The 21,485-nt window shown below is 43.3% G+C and overlaps 1 long non-coding RNA gene across 1 annotated transcript in view; it reads left to right on the forward strand.

Annotated features, from left to right (window-relative positions):
- LOC103357698 (uncharacterized) overlaps positions 1–20,024 on the forward strand; it is a 20,235-nt gene extending 211 nt beyond the window's left edge. The window contains exons 2-3 of the long non-coding RNA XR_520216.1: positions 3,513–3,519; positions 19,905–20,024. This is a non-coding gene — a long non-coding RNA (uncharacterized LOC103357698). The remainder of the gene's footprint in view (positions 1–3,512; positions 3,520–19,904) is intronic.
- The last annotated feature ends 1,461 nt before the right edge of the window (positions 20,025–21,485 follow it).

Consider the following 21,485-nt stretch of genomic DNA (forward strand, 5'->3'; position numbering starts at 1 on the left):
CCATCCATCCATCCATCCATCCATCCATCCATCCATCCATCGAACCATCCATCCATCCATCCATCCATCCATCCATCCATCCATCCATCCATCCACCCATCCATCCATCTATCCATCCATCCACCCACCCATCCATCCATCCATCCATCCATCCATTCATCCATCCTAGGTGGAGCAGGTCATTCCAGACTTCCCTCCCCCTGGCAACACTTTCCAGCTCCTTCTGGGGAATCTTGAGGCGTTCCCAGGCCAGCCGAGAGACATAATCCCTCCAGCAGGTTCTGGGTCTGCCCCGGGGTCTCCTCCCAGGTGGACGCGTTCGGAAGACCTTTAGAGGAAGCCTCTCTGGAGGCATCTGAATCAGGTTCTCCAAACCACCTGGCTCCTTTCGACTTGAAGGAGCAGCGGCTCTACTTGGCAGCTTGTATCCACGATCTCTTTCTTTCAGTCACGACCCAAAGCTGGTGACCATAGGTGAGGGTTGGGACGTAGATGGACTGGTAAATCGAGAGCTTCACCTTGCGTCTCAGCTCTTTCTTCACCATGACGGTCCGGTACAGCCCGCATTACTGCTGATCCCGTCCACCTCGGGCTCCATTTTCTCATCACTCATGAACAAGATATCGAGACACTTAAACTCCCTCACTTGAGGAAGCATCAAATAAAAAAACTGCCCCTACTTGTGGGGGATGTGGACAATTCCTGCATGTAAATTGAAGGACTTGTTGGAAGTCGGTCGTGTCAGAAGACTTGTTTCTGATTAGTTTTTTTTAGAAAGTCTTGTATTTAGGTTCCAGCAGTCATTGGCAGCACATGGAACAGAGTTTTTAATTTTGGTGAATGGATGTTTCTGACTAAATTTCTCCTACATTCATAGCTAACGTCTGGATTTATCAACGAGGCCGATAACACAGACGTCTTCTTCACTGTGTGTCGCTGCCTGACCTTCACAACGCGACTTTGAGGGCGTCATGTACGGCTAAATTCCAGCAATGTATTTACGAGCACAGCTTGTTAAACTTCAAAGTCACAATTTGGAGAATCACTTTAAAACCAGAGATGGAGAGGAAGATGACGGAGAGAAAGTGGGCCACTATGAATGTTAATTCATGAGCCATATTAATAATGTTTATCAAAGAAAAACCATTAGTGATCCGCCTGAGGAACAGCAGAGAGGAGGCGGCGGCGAAGAGGAATCTGAAAACTAACAAACGCTACTGAGCCATTATGGCTGTCCCACTTAATTTCCTGACTAATGTGTCACGACGAGCACATGACTGTTCACTATATGTACGTGAGCGACGTATATAAACACAAATCCAACATTTAGGTGCCTCACTAAAACCTGTTGGAGGCTTTTTGGGATAAATAAGTTTATTTTTTTGTATATAACAACATAAAAAACCCAGAAACTGTGTCCTTCAATGTGTTTTTGCTTTTTTTTTACTCCACACTTTGGACTTACGGACTCAATTAAGATGGTCAGAGCGTCGCCTCAAAGTACAGAGAGAGAAAGAGGGAGCTCAGGAAGAATAAAGAGAGGGCGATTTTGAGACCCAAGACAAACAATAAAGAGACTGAGAATAAAAACTTTGCTCAGACTGACACATTTGATGTGGGTTAAACCTGTGTCAGCGGTCGATCAGACTCGGTTTGAACTCTGGTCAAATGCTGTTTGGCTTCAGTGAACCAGCGTTTTTATAGGGATGTGAATTGAATTTAGTGCTATTGACATTTAACCGTCTCATTTAAAGCTCCTCTCAGACATGCACTCCGTTTTGTTATTCTGATGGCATCTGAATTGAATAAGCGCCTTGTTAGCTTTTCTGCAGAAGTTGCGATGGCCGTCTGACGGGGTTCAGACCTGGTTGTGTTTCGGTGCACGCCATCACGTTAATAAATAAGCACACACAAGCTACATGGCGGCATGCTTCAAACTCTTTGTAGGAGTTTTTCTTCTCAACTTATTGCAAGTAACACTCTAAACTAAATGCTTTGGCGGATTTGGATTCCATTTTCTGTTTATTTATGTATTATAATGCATGATGTCCTCACATGACTGAGAAATATCACGTCTCTCTTTGAAGTTCAACCTAAAAGTGACCTACGTTTGAATTCCTGGATGTCTTACCTTCAGAAAAACTGTTTGTACAGATGAGAGACAGGTAGAGCTGGAACAAAGAGAAGCAGGAAAGTTTGCTCAGTAAACCTGTGATTTTGTTTTTATTGGATTTTAGAGGGAACTGGGTTAACTTTTATCAACAGTCTTGTGAAATGGTTTAATCCAGGCTGAATCAGGAGAATGGCATCGGACTTAATCTAACGAGACAATCAGCTTCATATTTCACCTTTGATGAGAAGGACATACGTGTTAATTAGTGAGCTGCAGAGGAGCTGGTAGGAAGATTTACTTTCTTTACAGTCTGGTTGTAGTTTCGTGCTTAAAGACAGGAGAGGGTTAACTCCACCAGAAAGTGAGTCAGCACACTATTCCAGTGACTGATGGAGGTTGGGGTGGATGGACGGGCTGACAAAACATTAGACTTTATTACATCTGACCGCTGTTTGTTTCCAGTTTCAGACGTTGTTTCTTTTATTACCTTAACTGGGCGTTTATTATCATAACCATGACAACGGGGGTCCTTTAACCTTCGCAAAGCACTGATTTGAATTCAAACCACGACCGTTCCCCAAACGCTGCCAAGCTGTTTTTGAGCCTTAACCCAACCAAATCACAGCACCGTCACATCCCCGAAGCTTTATTAATACCAGTGTTGTTTTATCTGTGGCATGTCGTCTGCTCCTGGTGTGCTTCTTTGGGTCATATCAAACACAAACATCCGATTAGATTGTTTACATCAGAGCAGGTTGATTTATGACTTAAACCACACAGAACTCAGGATGCGAAGCCCGGCGTCAGATTCCTGTGTTATATCACATTACACCCTGACAGGCACACATTATGATTCTTACAAAACAAATTAGCAGCATATAAACACATTCTGAGGACAGGGCAGCACATTAAGTATGTCAACAAGACTCTTGTGTCCACATGAAACACCATTTATTCTACATCTATTACGCTGGAACAGCAGCAGCGACAAAACAAACCCTTCTGCAGTGCTTCTGTGAAGAGCCAACAATGGCAGAGCTTATACAAGCTAACAGTAGTTGGACAATAACATATAGTGAAGCCTCTGATGACACACATCTTGTTGAACCCTGGGGCGGACTGCAGTGAGAAGGAGATCCAAGAAATGAATGACCAAAGAATCTGTATTTGGTTTTCTTGCAACCTGCTGTTGGCAGCTGCACAGTCTGATGCACACAGCGTGGATTCATGCTGCCACCGTGCCGCGTGTAGGCTGAAATTGGTGATACAACAATGATTTCTCAGCATGACTGCCATTAGCAGCCAAGCACCATCTGAATGTAAATGCATTGCTTCTGTACCAGTTTTATTTTTTAACCAATAAGTACTTGCCGAGGGATGATGCGCGCCACGCTGCCAGGGGTGGAGTGATTCCAAGAACATGACAAGGGCATTAGTTCTTTATACAGGGCCAAGACCTCAACTGGATAGAGCATCTTTGGGATAAAGTGGGATAGGATTTTCACAGCATGAATGCACCACTGACATTTCTGCAGGGAACTGTGCGATGCTATCAGACCAACATGAACCAAAATCCCTGTGGAGGATTTCTGGCACCTGCTTTGACTGCTTCACAGTCCTCCTGGTGTGAAGGCAAAAGGATATCCTACCCAGCAGCATTCCTGTGTACTAAACGAGGTTATGCACAGAGCATAAATATGCACCATCGACACCAAACATTCCTCCCACTTTGGGTATCTAACAGAAAAACCAAAATTCCTGTATGTGTTTTTTAAAACCCTTTTGCGTTGTTCACACATGGTACGTTCATGCCAAACCGCTGCTCGAGCCTTTCAAGACATACGTTAGAGTGAAAGTAGTTTTCTCGACAAACACAAGAATGATTACAGGAAACTACATACAAACCGGGAAGAAAAAAACAATCCGCTCGCGCCAAAACAACACTGAAATATCTCTGTTTGATGGAGCTTAAAGAAACTTTTAAAAACTGACAGCTTATGAAAAAGAAAAAAACCTCACATAAGGCAAGTCGTCTCTTTCTGTCTCATCTGACACCCAACTGATACAGAGAGGCTTTATGTCTGTTTCAGGTCTGTCTGTTTCATGTCTCTGCCGCTGCAGTCGGCCTTTGAAATGATCATCAGATGTCAGATGTCAGTAGCGTCGCAGGGAAACGCTAGCTGGATCCTTCATCTTACATTCTACATGTGGCTTTATGTACTGTATACGCGGTACAGTATGTCTGACAGTGTTTCACACACACGAGTGCTCTCTCACATTTATTACTGCTTGTTCCAGTGCTGCACTTCCAGGTTTCCTTCTCATGGCTAATTTACGTGTAGCAATTAGTTTTGCAGTAATTAATTAATGCAATAATTTACTTTAACGGTAATAAAAGTTGAACTTCAGCAAGAATGTATGAAAGAAACTGTGACAGAATACCTTTTTGACGGCAGGTGGAACAAACATTCACGACTCGCAAATGTCAAGAAAAACAGTGACGTTCCTCTTTTACTGTGTTCTTTATGATGCTCTTAAACTCATGAATGGATGTGAAGGTTTCATGCCTACATGCACGCTCTCCAAATGAAGTGTTTCGGAAAGTAGTTTTGTTGAATTCTGGTTGTTTTTATGAGGCAGTATTTTTATTTTTTTGCCCCCTGCAGTATAGAGTTAAATGGAATTTGGAGGGAACAGTTACCTGAGTGAAGCTCAGAAACTTATCCGACCTCAAATTCTCAGTCATTATGAGGCGGACTCCCAAAGAGGCGTTCAGTCAGACCAGGGAGTTTCTGCACATGTGCATAAGGCTGAATTGTGCTCAATATGAACTTTAACCCGTTTTCATTACAAACCAACGTGTTTAAAATCCTTACAGTCTCTCCAGCTGTTGATTTAACCTCTAAAAACTCATCTCTGCTTATCAAAGATACATTCATCCATCATCTCTACACCTTAATCCTCACCAGGGTCATGGGGGGCTGGAGTCTATCCCAGCTGACTCAGGGTGAAGGCAGGTTCACCTGGACAGGTAACCAGTCTATCACAGGGCTACACTTAGAGACAGACAACCAAGCACACTCACATTCACACCTACGGACAATTTACAATCACCAATTAACCTCAGCATGTTTCTGGACTGTGGGAGGAAGCCGGAGAACCCGGAGAGAACCCACGCTGCACGGGGAGAACATGGAGACTCCACGCAGGAAGATCCCGGGTGTCCTCACTGGGACGCGAACCAGCGACCTTCTAGCTGCGAGGCAACAATGCTAACCACCAAGACACCGTGCAGCCCATCAAAGACACAAAAACGTTTTTTCCCATGAAAACAATCCCTTCCTACAATAAAATGGCTTCTTCTACAACTGTGCAGATCTATGAAGTCTCTCCTTCCACTTCTTCCTGGTTGTTGCAGCTGGAGCACACCAGCTCACCAGCTCACCTGCTCAGACACTGTGAATCTACTCCACGCTACACAAACTTTCCTAATTCAGCCACACGTGTTTGAACAGGAAACTGAAGACTAAAGATCTGGAGCGGTGTGTCACAGATAAAAGAAATCTAAAATCTGTGTTTTTGAGACGGCACGCTGCAGATTGAAGGTGGAAGCACTCAGCCGTGGTGTTTGCTTCTCATTTCACTCGTGCTATGCCTTTCAGCACGTACACAACGCCATATGGACGAGGTAAACAACTTCCTGGAAAGGGTCCTTAAAATAACTTTGTTTAAATAAAGTTTTTTGTATCCTTACTGTCGGTGTTGAAGTCAGTGTTCGTGCTGCATACATTTGAGTAAATTCCATAATTTGATCTGTCATACTTTAGAAATGTTTGACTTTGTGCTCACACACAAAGAATATTACAATCTATAGACTTATTGTCTGACTTCTCTAACCCTGATCTTAACCTGTACCTAACCATAACTTCAGCTTCATACTCAGATGTAATGACTAACATCGGGTGTGGGCTCCCTGTGTCGACAGATTTGTCTCCACAACACGACGAACAGGAGAACACAGACACTCCTGCAGTCACGCTGAGCAGGCAGCAGATCGTGTCCAAGTCAGCGGACAAATGAGCGGAGAACAGCTGTTCTGGGATTTTTCCGTCCCGCTCAGAATTAAAATTGGGGATTAACACAATGGCTGATCAAAGTGCACAGGTCTTAGGGTGGGTGGGTTTAACAGATGTGTGACTTCTGAAGAACATGTGATCATGGATGCTGCTGTCATGTCGTCTGATGCTGCCGTTTTAAGCTCACATTTAGTGTTTCTGAGAGTGAGCCCCAGCATCAACGTGTATTTATGTTTGCATGGTAACAGTTTTCAAGATTAAATTACTCTGCAATCAAAAGCAATTAAATGTCTGCTCTCCGGCTCCCTTAATAAGAGGAGTGTGTTTCAAATATGCATCAGTGACAGCAGAATTAAGTCATAAATCAGCCTCTGACAGGGGCAGCTGCCGTGCCGCCAGAGGGCAGAGAGAAATGATACGACTGTACCGTAAAACAGACACAAAAAAAAAAAAAAAAAAAGAGAGGGCAGCATGTGGTTGTCATGGCTGAACACTTCACTAACAATAACAGAGATCGGGCGTCCGCAGCCTTCTGGCATCGTTCTCCTCTTCTGTGATTTTTACACAAGCAGCTGCTTGTTAAAGCGCCGACCATCTCTGCTCACGACGCCTCCTCTTTCAGCCATACATCAGATCTCAGACTTATTAGGTGTTGGATACAGTGTGCTTAATCACCGCTGCCGGGCGGCTTTTCTTTGTGTCGTTTTGAAAAATGAAAAACAGAAAATGCAGACCTGACTTTATCCCATGTGATTAATTCTGCTTTTGCTGCTTATGCTGGGCTCGGGGTTTGCTGACTGATTGACTTCCTGCTGTAGGGCAGCGGTGGTTCCAGCGTTTCCACTGTTTGCTCACTTTATCATATGTTCATGCGCTCAACAGAAAGTGTTTTTTTTTCGGTGGTTGGAAAGCGTCCAAAATGGCAGCGAGGTTACTCAACATAGTTTCATTGAAAGTACACTTGGACTGATGCTGGATGTTTGGATTGGATGGTGTTGGTATTGATGTATGTGTGGGTCAGTGTTTGGTAACGTCCCACTGATGTATTTCTGTAAATAGCAGCTAAATATGAAGGAAAAGCTTAAGTCCGTACCGTTATCTGCTCAGCTGTGATGCCTCCTCTGCTGGAGACAGTAGTTTAAACAATGGAGTTGAAGGTGCACCACCGAACAACCATCTCATGACGCCATTTTTAGCACAAGAGGTGCGTCAGAAAAGTTCCAGGACTGGTGTCACAAAGGATATATTTCAAACCCAAACAGCAAACTACCAGTTTTCCCCTTCAGATGATCAACCAACACGTCCACAAAGAGATCCTGCAGCGTTTGCTTCGTTCAGAGAAGAGGCGAGAATTGTGTCAGGACCAGTGGAGGCTGCGTCACCATGACAACCTGCTCACAGCGTCCTGAGCATCCCACAGCTCCTGGCTGAGGAGAACATCTCCGTGCTGGAGCAACCTCCCTACTCACCCCACCTCGCTCCATGGGATTGGTTCCTCTTCCCCAAGCTCAAGGGGGTCATCAAGGGGACCCGTTTAGAAGACGACATCAAGATGGCTTAAGAGTCCTTCCAGGAGTCCAGAGAAGGCTGGGGAAGTGTGTTAGACTCCACGGGGATTACTTGGCAGGGCAATACTGGTAGTTTGTAGATTGGATTTGAAATCTATCTTTTGTGACATCAGTCCTGGAACTTTTCTGACACACCTCGTATTTTCTGTCAAAAAAACCCCAAAACTTTTTTATCCATGTATATCAGTCAACATACACAGAAATACAAATATATATCTGCAAAATACTGGTGATAAACAGGTGGGGCTCTACTTAAAAGTAATATGAGGACATTTAGGGATATTTGCTTTATCAATATGAACTTTTTACATGTTTTTTTCCACAATTTATGCTGCCTTGGGTAAATCTTCCTGTGTTTTTGTTTCTATCTGCAACCCTAACCCTAACTCTCAATTGTTTATCTTTTACGTACTCTAACATGCCATTAAAATTAGACATGATCCAGTCTTTACCAGGCTATCAGACAGTTGTGAAGACACTTTTGGAAATTGTCTGGAATATTTCCAGCAACCTCTGAGACGTTTGTGTTGTTTTACATTTGAAATTTCCAGAAAAACAAACTGGAAACGTATGCATTTCAGTGTATATGAGTCACTTTATTTAACATGTTCAGTCTGGAAATTAGGTAGAAATGTTGAATATGTTTGTCAATAATCATTAAATCATTTCAGTGCATTCTGAAACTACTTTGCAGCCTAAACATCAGTTAAATGATGGTTTACTAGTTTCTAAAGGGTTCTCTAATGCGTGCAAATTAAACTAGGACTTTTTGTTAACTGTAAAAGATATTTCTATCAGTTAATGAACTATCTTTCCGATGCAAATTTTCCGAGTTCCTTTTTAAAAAACAACAGACACTTCCTCTATCCCCCTTAATCGTTGGGGAGATTAAGATATTGCTTTTTTTGGAGATAATCTTGTATTATACATGCAAATACCAGCTCATTTTAAGGGAAATTAGACGGAGATTAGATGGAAAATACCTGCAAAATAAAGTCTCACTTCTGTTTTAGCAGCACATTAATGTCGCTGTTTGTCAGTTACTTGTTGTGTTGCTGCTTCCTGTCTGTCATCATGTCACGTTTTGATTTCAGTCTTCTTGCTTTTCCTTCCTCCACGTGTGTTATAACCACTGCTGTGGGGAAAAAGAAAAACATGAAAAAAAAAACTCAGCTAAATTGATGGATTTAATCAATAGTGTTCTTCAATCTCCTCAGCATTATTTTCTGCCTCTCGTGTAGCCGCGAGCAGATGCTGCTTCTATTGCCTCTGGGTCCAGACAGAGCCTGGGGATTGTGGCTCCACACAAGCGCCATTATATCCTCCTTCAGTTCTCTTCTCATCTTCTTATCCCCGTCTTCCTTCTTCACCCATTTCTTTTTTCTCTCTCTCTCTCTCCTCCCCATCCTCTCCAGCCCAGGTGGTGGACTGTGGAATCATATCCTCATTATTGGTCCTCCTATATGATGCCTCGCAGCATCCAATCCACACAAGTGATCATTTCTCACAAAGTGTTTGGGTTTGGAGGAGGGTAGGAAGGAAGGAAGAGGGGGAAGAAGTGCAGGCGGGAGGCTTCTTAATGCTCTCGATGTATCTCACATCTGTGCCTGTCAAAGTCGCTCTGGAACAGAATGGCGAGAATAATTTGTGCGTCATTTTCTCAAAGCTGGGCAGCGAACAAATTGCGGCGCGTAACAAATTACAGGAGCCGTTTGTGTTCGTGTGACAAAGCACGTTAGCTCGACGGGCTGGGACACCTCAGATGAGATCGCCAAATTACCTTGAAGCACCGAGCTTCAGCTTTCTCTGTAGGGGAAGGTTTAAAATAAAGAAAGAAAGTGGAGGGACTCTGCCACACAACTCCTGTGACACTTTAACAATTAGACGCAGCAGATAAAGAAAATCCACCTGACCTCTTATCTTATTAGCCTCCCCTCGGGGACGACGGCTTGATTTGAGATTCAGGGCTCAAACTCTAAATGTTTGTCAGTTCATTAAAGCAGAGACAGGGGTTGCCTGCTTACCTCGGACCGAGCCGAGCCCAATTGTCTCCCGATCAATACCCCGAACGGGCGCCTCATTGCGGCTCATATATAATCAATTTGCCACAGAGCATTACGGCCGAACTTCACCTCCGTTGCTTTCACACTCCGGCACAAAACACGCTTTCACGCCTGTCACAGGGAGTTGAACCAACGTGTTAAATGAATTCTTCAGCTGAATATTCCCACTAGCGTCGGCTTTGTAGAGACACCATATGCCGGCTGCTGTGTACAAACAATGTAATAGAGTGGGCGCAAGACAATAAATCATTTTTCTTGAGGTTAAAGTCACACGCTGCACAAATACTTCTCAGTCTCTCAGCTCACCTCTTGTCAGCTTGAACTCTGGCTGTAAAGGCGGTTGTTTGTTTGTTTGTTTTTCTTCGTCGGACTGGTTTTCAATAAGTCCATGACCAGTTTTCATGATGAGGAGAAATCAGAAATGTTTCAGGGGAGAGATTCAACACATTTTTTTATCTTGTTAACATGTCCATATGGTGGTTTTATTTTAACCCAGTCTTCCCAAACATGACATTACAGTAAAATTAAACTGCTTTCTCAGATATATCTTCTGCAGGATTACGTTTGTGAAGCATCTCAAATACGTTTCAATCATTTATTTTATTGCTTTGCTGTCGCTTATTTTGCTGCAAGGTGGATCAGTGGTTAGCATCGTTGCTAGAAGGTCGCTAGTTCACGACACCCGGGATCTTTCTGCGTGGAGTCTCCATGTTCTCCCCGTGCAGCGTGGGTTCTCTCCGGGTTCTCCAGCTTCCTCCCAAACATGCTGAGACTAATTGGTGATTGTAAATTGTCCGTAGGTGTGAATGTGAGTGTGCTTGGTTGTCTGTCTCTAAGTGTAGCCCTGTGATAGACTGGTTACCTGTCCAGGTGAACCTGCCTTCACCCTGAGTCAGCTGGGATAGGCTCCGCCCCCCATGACCCTAGTGAGGATGAAGGTGTAGAGATGATGGATGGATGTTGTTTATTTTCAGCCAACTAATCATATATTAGATTTGAAACTTGTCCCTCTGGTAGCCCAGGAAATGAAGAAGCTTCAAATGTGTTCTAAAAAGTTTGTATTTTAACCCAAACCATGATATTTTCCTGAACATAAGCAGGTAGTTTGTGTGTCTGAACCAACCAAACAGTGAGGAGAAGTTAAACTGAAGACTACAGTAGTTACCCTATGCTTACCCCAGACCTCCTTTATCTCCTCCTACTTCCTGATGTGGACTTTGAGGCTCTTTTAAAGTTTTCACTACCACATCAAGGGTAGAGACATACATTTGTTTCAGGATGAATTTACATGTCTTTTTTTAAATGTAAATTAGAATACAGTTTATTTGTATAGGAAGACAGCTAACCTCAAAACTTTCATACAAGAGGTAGGCACCATATTGGTCAGATGTTTACGATGATCATCTTCTACCTCCCAAAGAAACTCGTCATGGTCACAGACACTGAAGAAAAGATTTGCTGTGACCTTCTGACCTTCTCCTAACAAAAGAGCTTTATACAGAAGAGTAAACTAAACCGTGTAAAAACCTAAAATTAGGGAGCGCTGACATCACCTAAGATCTGTGGAAAATTAAGATGTTGTAGCAGTAGTTAATAAATGTTTTATGTATAATTACTTAATCGATGTTACCCAGTAGTTCTCTGTTTGGGAACAAGAGTTGGATGAAGTTACAGCTTTTTTATTGTAAGACTGACAAATAACATTCGATTTGTTAAATATTATCAATGAAATATTGTTATGAAAGGTTCATCAGATGAGCTATTTTGAAGATGAGAGCTCCTGATTCTCCTGTAATTTCAATGTTAAATGGTGTGCAGTTACATTTCACCCATTTTAAGGCAGGAGTGGAAAGAAAACAACTCCTTAAGTGTAAGTTTGACACACAGAGATGAGTTTTTAAGGGTTTAATTAACTGGTGAAGGGGGAAGAATCCTGTATAGAAATCTGGGACAAATAAGCAAGTTAAAAATGGCTCAAACCGCCAAATATCCAGCCAGGTGTGCTGCAGTGAAACAGTGCGCCACATGTGTTGTAGAACCTGGAAAACTGGGAAAAGCACTTTTTTTGGGGCCAAAGTCAAAACCGTCATTTTAAATCATATCTGACAGATGATTCTAGATCTGTATGGTTTCTACTGTATGTCCTTGTGAACACTGAAATTGCCATCCTGGCTCTCTCCTCACACATTTAGAGAAGAAGCTGATCTCGTTTGACCAGAATTACCGCCCGGGGGGGGTGTGTGTTACCAAGATGGCTGCCAAGCGCCGAGACCTGCCAGCGTGGACGCTGGAAGAAATGTCCGTAAAAACTTCCTGCTTCGCTTCAATATCCGTCTCTGCTGGTGTGCCGCACATCACTGCAGCCTCCTTAATGGCACACACGGTACTGAAAGCGTCTCTTTTTGGTTTCCCTCCCTCTCTGCTGTGTCAGAGCGAGGCCATTTCTCAAGCATTATTGCATTTTCATATCCCCTACTTATGGAGCATGGACTGCAAAATATGATAAATTTATGAATAATCTAAATAGATGGTTGTGCTGAGTGGTGGAAATATAGAATCTGATGACTAATAGTCCCAAACTTTCATCACATTTCCTGTTAAAACATCCACCGACTGCTTTAACAAAGTTTCACTTCTTTCGCGGCGAGACTAATTCACATCTATCGTGTCTTTAATGGAGTTCGGTAACTTTTAACTTCTAAGTAAAATGTGCTGTTATCTGATTTATGATGAGATTTCTGACCTGTGCTGCAAACTAACGGATGTTCTCAACGTTCTGTTTGACTTCAATTGGAATTATTTGCAGCAAAATAAAGAAAACAAGTCATCAGGTCAAAGATCTAGTCGTTAAAAAAAAGCCCGACTGGATCTTCTGTCATGAAATAAGCCACAGATCTGACTTGGATCTCTGGCTGACATCACAACCAGCCAGCTAGACTTCAATAAAGAATACGTTTGCTTCCTACTGACCACAGCTCCGTCGCCACCAGATTATTTTATATAACATTAGTCCAGGAATATGCAACCGGAGCCGGTTTGCTAAAAACAACAGTGTTCTCCCTCCGCCTGCTATCTGTCTCTATTCATCTGCTGCTCCATTTATCTGTTGTCTCCTCGTATTGTTGGCCGTGCATTCGCCTTCCTGTCTCTGTTTATTTCTCCTCTTCTTCTTCTTCTTCTTCTCCATTTCTGTCTCGAAATTATACGTCGACACCAGCGCGAGCAGGAATCGATAACGCGGCGTAGCGTAATTACGGATAATTAATTGCAACGTCACCGCTCTGCATTTTTTTGAAAAAATAAAACAACCGCATTTTCCGTCCATTAAACGCTGAGCGTCGTTTAAAAGTGCTTTAGTCGTCTGTGTAATCACAAATATTTGCTGTGATGAAATATGTTGGACCTGCGGCCCGGCGGGAGGCGGGAGGGGGAGTGAAATGCCAAGCCTTGGCTTCACGGTAGCGTCTATACATCCTGAGGCGGTGGTCAGGATAAAATGGGCTTTACTCAGCACCAATTTAATCCCGCTAAGAGCTGCTGTCTCACAGCATTTCAATTCTTCATGGGAAAAGGCCACAGGAAAAGGTCGATACAGTCAGGGGAATGTTCTGCTTATTATTAAAATGGTTACCTTTAAATATTTGTGATGATGATAGCAAAACCAAAGATGTGTGTTTTTTTTTTAGCTAGAAGAGAGTTTTTGTGTGAATTAAGCTGCTGAGTGTGATTGTAAAGGCTGGCTGAGGACTAATGGGTCCAAGTCAGGAAGGAAAGAACAGAAACTACTCTGTTTGAAGGTTCATATCAACATTTAGAAATGTGTGGATATTTTTCTTCACTAATTAGCTATTCTCTGGAACAGCAGCTCCACTATATCGCCGATGCTTTAACCTCGGACAGACGTGATTATTCTCTCCTGCATTTGTGGATTATTTTGTAATTCTGTCTCATCTGGAGACCTAAAGCTTTGATGGCAGCGTTAAGACGCTGATAAAAAGCGAGATGTACCCGTGGTGATATTTAATCAATGCATTGATCACCTGCTCATTATGAACACCTGAGATAAACAGCTTAAGCCAACTCCAAGCTATCTAATCGACACCGGCTCCGCAAAGCGAAATCCAGATGGATTAGTGGGTTTTCATTAGGAAGGCCATTAATATTTATAAATTAATTTCACACTTTGTTTAACCTGAGTTGGTAAAAGGGGTTGTCTCTTTGTGAAATAATCATAGGAGCCTAAGAGGTTCATTAAGCCGCCGACTAATCCCAGCAAATCCACTCGCCTCCCCAGAACTCTCCAACCTAAACCGTCTGTTTGCTAAATAACAGTGGCACCTGCAGCAGCACCAAGACATTCCTCCTTGTTGTCAGCTCTCCTGCACCAACTTACAGAAGGACTCACCTGGTCGGGAAGGCTACTAGCCAACACAGGTTAACTAGTCAAATGCTAAAAAGGTAAAATATATGAATAAAAGGAGGAGGTGTATGCGCTGCTACCACATCACTGAGTCAAAAATCTTCTTCCCTGCTGTAAAGACATCACCGAAACAACATCCAGCACTCACCAGCCTGTGTATGTGCAGGAATAAAACTCTCAGAGTCGTCGTTTAAACCATTTTAAGACACCAACACTACATTAGCAGCAGTTTATTCTGTAATAAGATGCAGCAAAACTGTAGCTTCCTTCACTTTCTGCGGCACAAACCTGTTGATTCACCACACGTCATGCACTCTGTTCCCACCATAAATGTAAAGCCTCCAAGCTTTTAGTCCTATCTTTTAGCAACAGAGAGGGTGGAAGTTAAAGGGTTAAGATGACATTTCCTCTCGTCTGATATCTTTAAAATCCCACCGTTGTAGAAAGCATGAAGGCAAAAATACCCACCATCTGAAAAAGCTGAAAGAAACGAAACATCTCTGGTCTGTTTGCAGGAAGACACCGTTGGTCTCCACCTTTAGAGTTCACTGTTGTGCATTTTAATCAATGAATGAGGTTTAAATACGTAGACGAAGGTCACGAGGACTCCTGATGACGAAGCAACTGTCAAGGTTTCAGTAATAAACCCAAGATTAAGATTCCCAATAAGCACCAACCACAAATTCAGCATTGATTTCTAGTTGGGTGATATTTAGTCTATCTCATATCTTTAGGCTTTCTTTTCGTTGAAGCTACGACGAGGCTACGACATCAACGCTTCACAAAGCAAACGTGTTTAATCCCTTTAATCAGGAGGTTGAAAGAGAAACACTATTAGCATGAAAAGTCATTTTGCTCTGGTGGCTCATCAACACGATGTCATTTCAATTCATTTAATGTTTCATATAAAGTCCCATAAATATGGAAATGTATCGGCTGTGTTGCGCCAACGAGAAGCTTTCAGGACATTGCAAAAATCAGAAATGACTTCTGCAACATGCATGTAGCACAAAGAGCTTCAGCTTCGACCGCTCTGACGGCAGAACTCGCTCTTTGTCCTTCCACTATTAGATGTATACGACCGTCTGCCGTCCTGTCTCCACAAAATCACATTCCTATACAGCCAAACTGCATTCTCAATTAGGTTTAAAGGGGAAACTAATTCAGTTTGGAAAGCAACGTAGTTTGTGAGCTCATGGAACAGACAGCGAGTTTGAAAGAATCACAAAATCCACATTAGGAGGTAAAGAGAGAGGATGGAGGCATAAATCAGAGACTGGACGTCCACCCAGAAGGACGAGAGACACTCAGTCTTCATTTCCTGGTTAAAGCTAGTCACCAAACCCACGTGGTTATGTGGAGGAAAATATCACGCTTTGATTGACACGTGGTAAAAACAGGCCCTAGCTTTGTAAAATTAGAAAAGAATGTCATGGTTGGGTTAAAATATGACCTTTTCACTAAATGTTTGAAGTTTCTCCTCCATTTTCTTGACGTTATGCATTAAGTTATGATCAAATATACCTCAGAGAAAATACATTCCCCTCAAAATGAGCTTAGTTGCACAGGAATGTAGTTTTGTGTGGACTGGGTTGGACCGTGTTTAGTTCTTCTCTGCAGTTAGTTTAGTGGTTTAGAGTCCAGAACAGCAACAACAAGGTTCATTCAACGTCTCCTAATAGTCGGTGAAAAAAAGTCAGTCCTAAATTGTCTCTGAAAGTCTTTACAGTCATGTTTAGGATATACTTTAACTAGAAATAGCTCTCTGGCTTGATGCTTGACTGTTGGTTGGAAAAGGCAAACAAGCCAGGCTCCTGTGTGTTGACGTCTGATGTTTCATTGACCCCTCCGAGCACCCTGACCTCCTCCCTACCAGGACTCCTCTCCCTCTATGATAACGTCCTGGAGCTGCTGGAGGGTTTGTCTCTTCAGCGCTGTGCACACGAGTGACGCTGATGTTGTTCTTGTGAGGACGGTCTACAGCCAGTAGACTGAGATTGACCTTAATAGCAGCTGACGAAGGCGTCTCACCTCCGGCTGGGTTCTGCTCTGGAGGTTCTGATCATATCACACAATGCTCAAAGGGGAAATTAATTTTTCTGTCTGCACTCTGGACTTTGGTTCATGTTGGGTTATGTTTTATCTTGAGGTGAGATTGATTTGTTTTCTCCCTCTGGATATTAAAATGACTAAGAAATAAATAAAGAAATACAACTTGTGACTGCCTCCTTGTACGTTTAATGAAAGACGCGCTGCGTGTGCTGAATTGTCAGCGTGGCATTAATGAAACAACCCATTATAGTTCTGGTTGCTTATGTCTGTGCTGTATACCCTTTAGAGCAAATCTGAAACACTTGGACCAAACACTTCTGGCAGGACCATACATCCTCCTGCCACCAGTGAATCCTGACATGCTGCGTGATACATGGTAAGCAACGGCAAAGCTAATGCTGAGGGTTTGCATTTTTCAGTGACGCCGCCATGTGTGGCAGAATGCAAAAGGTTACAGATCTCACTGCTGAGACTTGGAGGATTTATATTTATCCCCTGTGAGGCGAATCTATCTAATATGACAGTTTAATCCTCTTAGAGACATATTAACTGTGATCAAAGAAAGGACTTCTCCATTCAAAGTTTCTCTGCTGCCTGAACGTTCAGCAGAACCACAACAGCTGATTGTTTTAACGTAATTTAGAAATGATTTAGTTAAAATAGACACTCCTGAAACGCCGTTTGTCATGTGACTCAGTGGGAATCTACTGAAATTTAGTGACTCACAAAGCAAACACAGTCATGACTCGATAATCGACCCTTAACAATCCTAAACCTGCTATCTGACAGGTTTTTAGGAAAAACCAACAGAACCCATAAAAACAGCCTTAACATAGCGACAGCCTTGGATTGTGACTCCAACATGACATTTAATGTCACCAATCAGGATGACGGCGTATTATCTGACTGAACAATCCCACAGATTGGCTACGTTCACACTGCAGGACTTGATGCTCAATGAGGATTTCTTTGTGACTTCCTTCACGTTTCCACTTCAATGCGACTTGTATGTGATCTGCTGTGTGAACTTCATACGAGCCAAAAGTGTCCCGCATGCGCAGAAGAGGACATGACGACGTCACACGCAGCGAGCGTGCTCAGTGTTTATGGAAGTAAACATGGATGGTAACGGTGGAGCGTATCTGCCACTCCCCCGCCGCCACCGATGGAGGAAACAGAAGTGTGAGCGCTAACTAAACTAGCATCAGCAGCCAAGTACTGCCTGTGTGTTCTGGACACTTCCACCCCGTCAGAGCGCTGCCCCGGGGTGGAAGTGGTCGGAACGTGCACAAGCGCTCTGGTCAGTTAGGCTGAAATCCAGCGATGCGTCGTGTTCTAACAATACACTAGTTATTATAACAATAAATATTAACAACTAATGAGCCTTCCAGCATCAAGCCCTCCTTGTATCTGGACCTCCGTCTTGACAATCCGACAGCCTTGCTATCCGACATAAAAGAAGGTTTTACATTTAGTGTCGGATTATCAAGTCATGACTGTACGTACACTCTATTAATCTTTATGGTGCTAAAACCATATTAAAGCCTAATTTTTCCCTTTTAGCAACATCCACTGATGGAGCCATCACACACGCTGTTCAGACTCTTCGGCTGGGTCGTCTGTGGTATTAGACGGCTGATTCTAAAGACTTTTGATTGTGCCACTCACTTGGGAGGAAAGTCTGCGGCTCCACAAGCCGATTGTGTCGGAGAGACAGTGGGATGGATATTTAGGGATTTTAATTGGGACTACGCAACACGGCAGGGGGGATGAGACGTTAATGATTCGGTCTGATATCCTCCACTGAAGTCTAATCTTTAAAAAGATCCCTCAGATGTTCGGTACACAATCCAGGAATGAAGTTAAGCAAAACAACTTCTTTTTTTCCACAATGGAAACAAACAGCAGCAGAAGTCTGGATCCAGAGAGACGAACACATGTAACACCGAAACACGCATGTAAAGAATAGCTGGAAACAGAAGAGGAAATATAAACCTAACGTTTCTCTTTCTCTGTTTCAAACACTGCACAGGCCTTTGTTGTGATTAGATAAGTAATTAAATTCATCACATTAGTGCCTGCATCGCTATCTTTCCAGGGTTTTATCTGTAAGAAGGATTAAAGACGAGTTTGTAGATAAAAAAAAGGAAAAGGTGCCGAGTGCGCCAGGCTTCTTACAAGCTCTTAATTCAGTGCCGGTAAATATTCTGGGGTCACTGGATGTCAGTGTCTGACAGTAAATTTTACATTCTGCCCTTTGGCTCGAGCTGACCACCAGGGAAGAGATACTGAGATGTAGACAAGCAGTTTTTTTTTCTTCCCCTCCCTCCTGGCCAGACTTACCTCTTTGTCTTCCAGAAGAAATGTGTTTAATCTGCTCACTGTCTTTGCTTCACTTATTTTATCCCCCTGACTGACGACGGCCCGAAGCGAGAAGGGCAGCTACATGTGATAGCTGCATACCAAAGAAGAAGCGAGTGTAAAAGGCGTCTGGAGGCCGGCCGCGAAGCTGCTGCTTTGATTTCACGGGTTGTGTCGTCCTACGTTCTTCCTCGTGGGTGGTTGGAAACGTCTCTCGTCTGTTTCTGCGGGAAACACTCGCATTCAATCGATGTTTCATTTATGTTTAAAGATGAAAGCGCGCCGGACAAAAAAAAAACAAACAAACTGCGTTCTGTTTGCTCGTACGACTCCTGACCGGCGATGTATGAGAACGTGCACCAGTGTGGGCTGGTGCAGGGCGTTTGCAGGAATACTATCACTTGGTATTCTCAGTGCTGGAGTAGCTGAGCTTTATTTGACCTTTTGCCTTATAGCAGTCGCTGCTGAACAATTCCAATTTGATCAATAGAACCGCCGAAGGAAATACGGTGCGACAGAAAACCGAACAAAAGCAAATAAAACAAAGAGAAAGCAAAGGAAAAGGAGGGACAGGAAACCCAAAGACGGACGGTAAAGACAAGAAGAAGCAGTAAACAGAGTTTATGAAATATCATCTCCAAGATGCACACAAGCCTGAGGACTCCAGATTAACATGTCACACACACACACTATATACTACGCTGCAGATTTGCTCTTCTTAATCTAACTTCAACAGGCTGTCTGGCTCATTACTGGATGCAAACAGAACAGGTTAGTGCCTCATTTGCAAGAATGACTGTCGTGCACATGCTAGCGTGCATAATCAGCAGACGGACTCAGCAGAACGGCGTACTGCTTGCCGAGGACTTTCATCCGAAGCAGTTGTGCCGGTCGCATTTGATGGAATGCACATTTAAACGGAGACACTTACTGTATGTGCATATGGGAAAACATTTGGGGATTACTGTGGCTGAATTTCAGCTTCCTGCGTATTACTGTCTGCACTCAGGGGAGGCCATGAAGGGCTGGTCGCTCTGCTCGCTCCACCGTCAAGAACGCTTCTTACTCTCCAGTCTCTCTTTTCTTTCTTTTTTTACTCCAGCATCTTCTCTAATTAGATGTAATAGCAGACGTATGGTCTGAAATTAGCATCCAAGTACAGGAAAGACATCTTTAGAGAGTCTAGACAAAAATAGACGAACGTTGTCCGGTGAAGTTTTGAATGGATCGCCTTTCATCTCATTGTGTAAGTGTAACAGGTGTGTTTAAATGTTTGTCTATTTCACCAAATATCCATCCTTTTGATCTTGTGTACATTTTGTTTTTATTTTGTTTGTGTGTGTACGCAATTCAGTGTATTTTTGTAATTTATTTTGAAAAGACTTCTATTTTCTTAAATGACCCTTTTTTTTTTCCCTCACGGACGTCACTGCCGGTTGTGCGGCTCAACTGGGCGACACGGACGAGAGACTGACGTTTTTTTGCAGGACGTTAGCACGCTAGCTGCTGTTTTATGTTGTGTTTTTTGAATACAGCTGCAGACTGGACATTTTAAATTTTTTTTCTTAAGGAGGTTGGCTCGGCACCGCTGAGGACATTGTTGATGTGGCAATAAACTCCATGACCACTGGTTCGTCCGAACTCGTTTCCTTTTTTTTCACACACACAACGCGGAGGTTACCGGTAGCAGAGCATCGCAGGGACAGGCGGGCTGCATAAGAAGCTTCTGTAGTGACTAATATCGGATGTTGCCCACTCCTGTTTTACTTCCCTGTAAGTCTGCCGTAAATTAAACACCGACGTACAAACAAAGGCCGTAAACCTCGACTCTAATCTCACCTCAGAGGCCGCTGAACCGCCAACGAACCACCAGAGGTCCAGAAGGGAGACGGCGTTCATGAATTTTTCATGTTCTTCCCTAATGTGAGACACTGGTGGGAAGACTAAAGAAAAAAACAGAAGAAGCTGTGATTAATTCTTCAGCGTCGCAGGCTTCCCGACGTAATGTGAACCGTCCATCTGAAGCCGTGAAGTTGTAAAAAATCAAAAGCCTTTTCAAATCTCAGCATCGAGTTGTGAAGCAGTGACACTTGCAGAAAGGGACTGTGACAATGAATTCTGCAGCTGTCCACCCACCGGGTTCTTCTTCTCACAAGCGAATGCACAACAGAACATAATGCATAGACACTCGTGCACCTACAGTCGCATTTGTTGCTTATTTTTCGTCATTAAGGAGCATCTGTGGGAGCTTGTAACAGGTTATCAGCAGGGTTTGCTAAACTTTTACCTAAATAATGTGTCACTCTGAGATTATTTTGACTTTTCGATGCCCTGGAGTAAACCTTCTTCTCCTCCAATGAATTCCTGTTTGAGCTTCTCACCAACGTTTTGCAGGAACATTAAAAAGCTCATTACGGCGTCATGTTTTACTGTCATCCATTTCTTTTGTCAACACCGATGGAGTGTTGAGTAAAAAAAAAAAACTGAGCAACGTTAAAAATTTCCTCCGGAGACGCGACTCACGTGATCCGAGCCGCTTTATTGGAACCATCGATCAAGTCCCGCTAATCGGTTTTAATGCAGCCTCACGACGAGGAACATCAACATGCAGAAACATGACGTGGAACATGATGAAAGATCCAATTCCGCCAGCCAGTAATTTATGAATCTTAATCCTGATCGAGCCACTTTGGGCCGTCTAAGTGGCGAAGAGGAAAAACACTTTGCCGAGCGAGTCCCTGCCTGTGGAGCTGCCAAAATGAAAGGCCATCACCAACCCACATGGGGCTAACACGGATACGTCGGCCGGATCCTCGTGTGTTTTATAAATTC

Source organism: Stegastes partitus, unplaced genomic scaffold, assembly GCF_000690725.1.
Source record: "Stegastes partitus isolate 25-593 unplaced genomic scaffold, Stegastes_partitus-1.0.2 Scaffold268, whole genome shotgun sequence".
Classification (NCBI taxonomy): Eukaryota; Metazoa; Chordata; class Actinopteri; family Pomacentridae; genus Stegastes; species Stegastes partitus.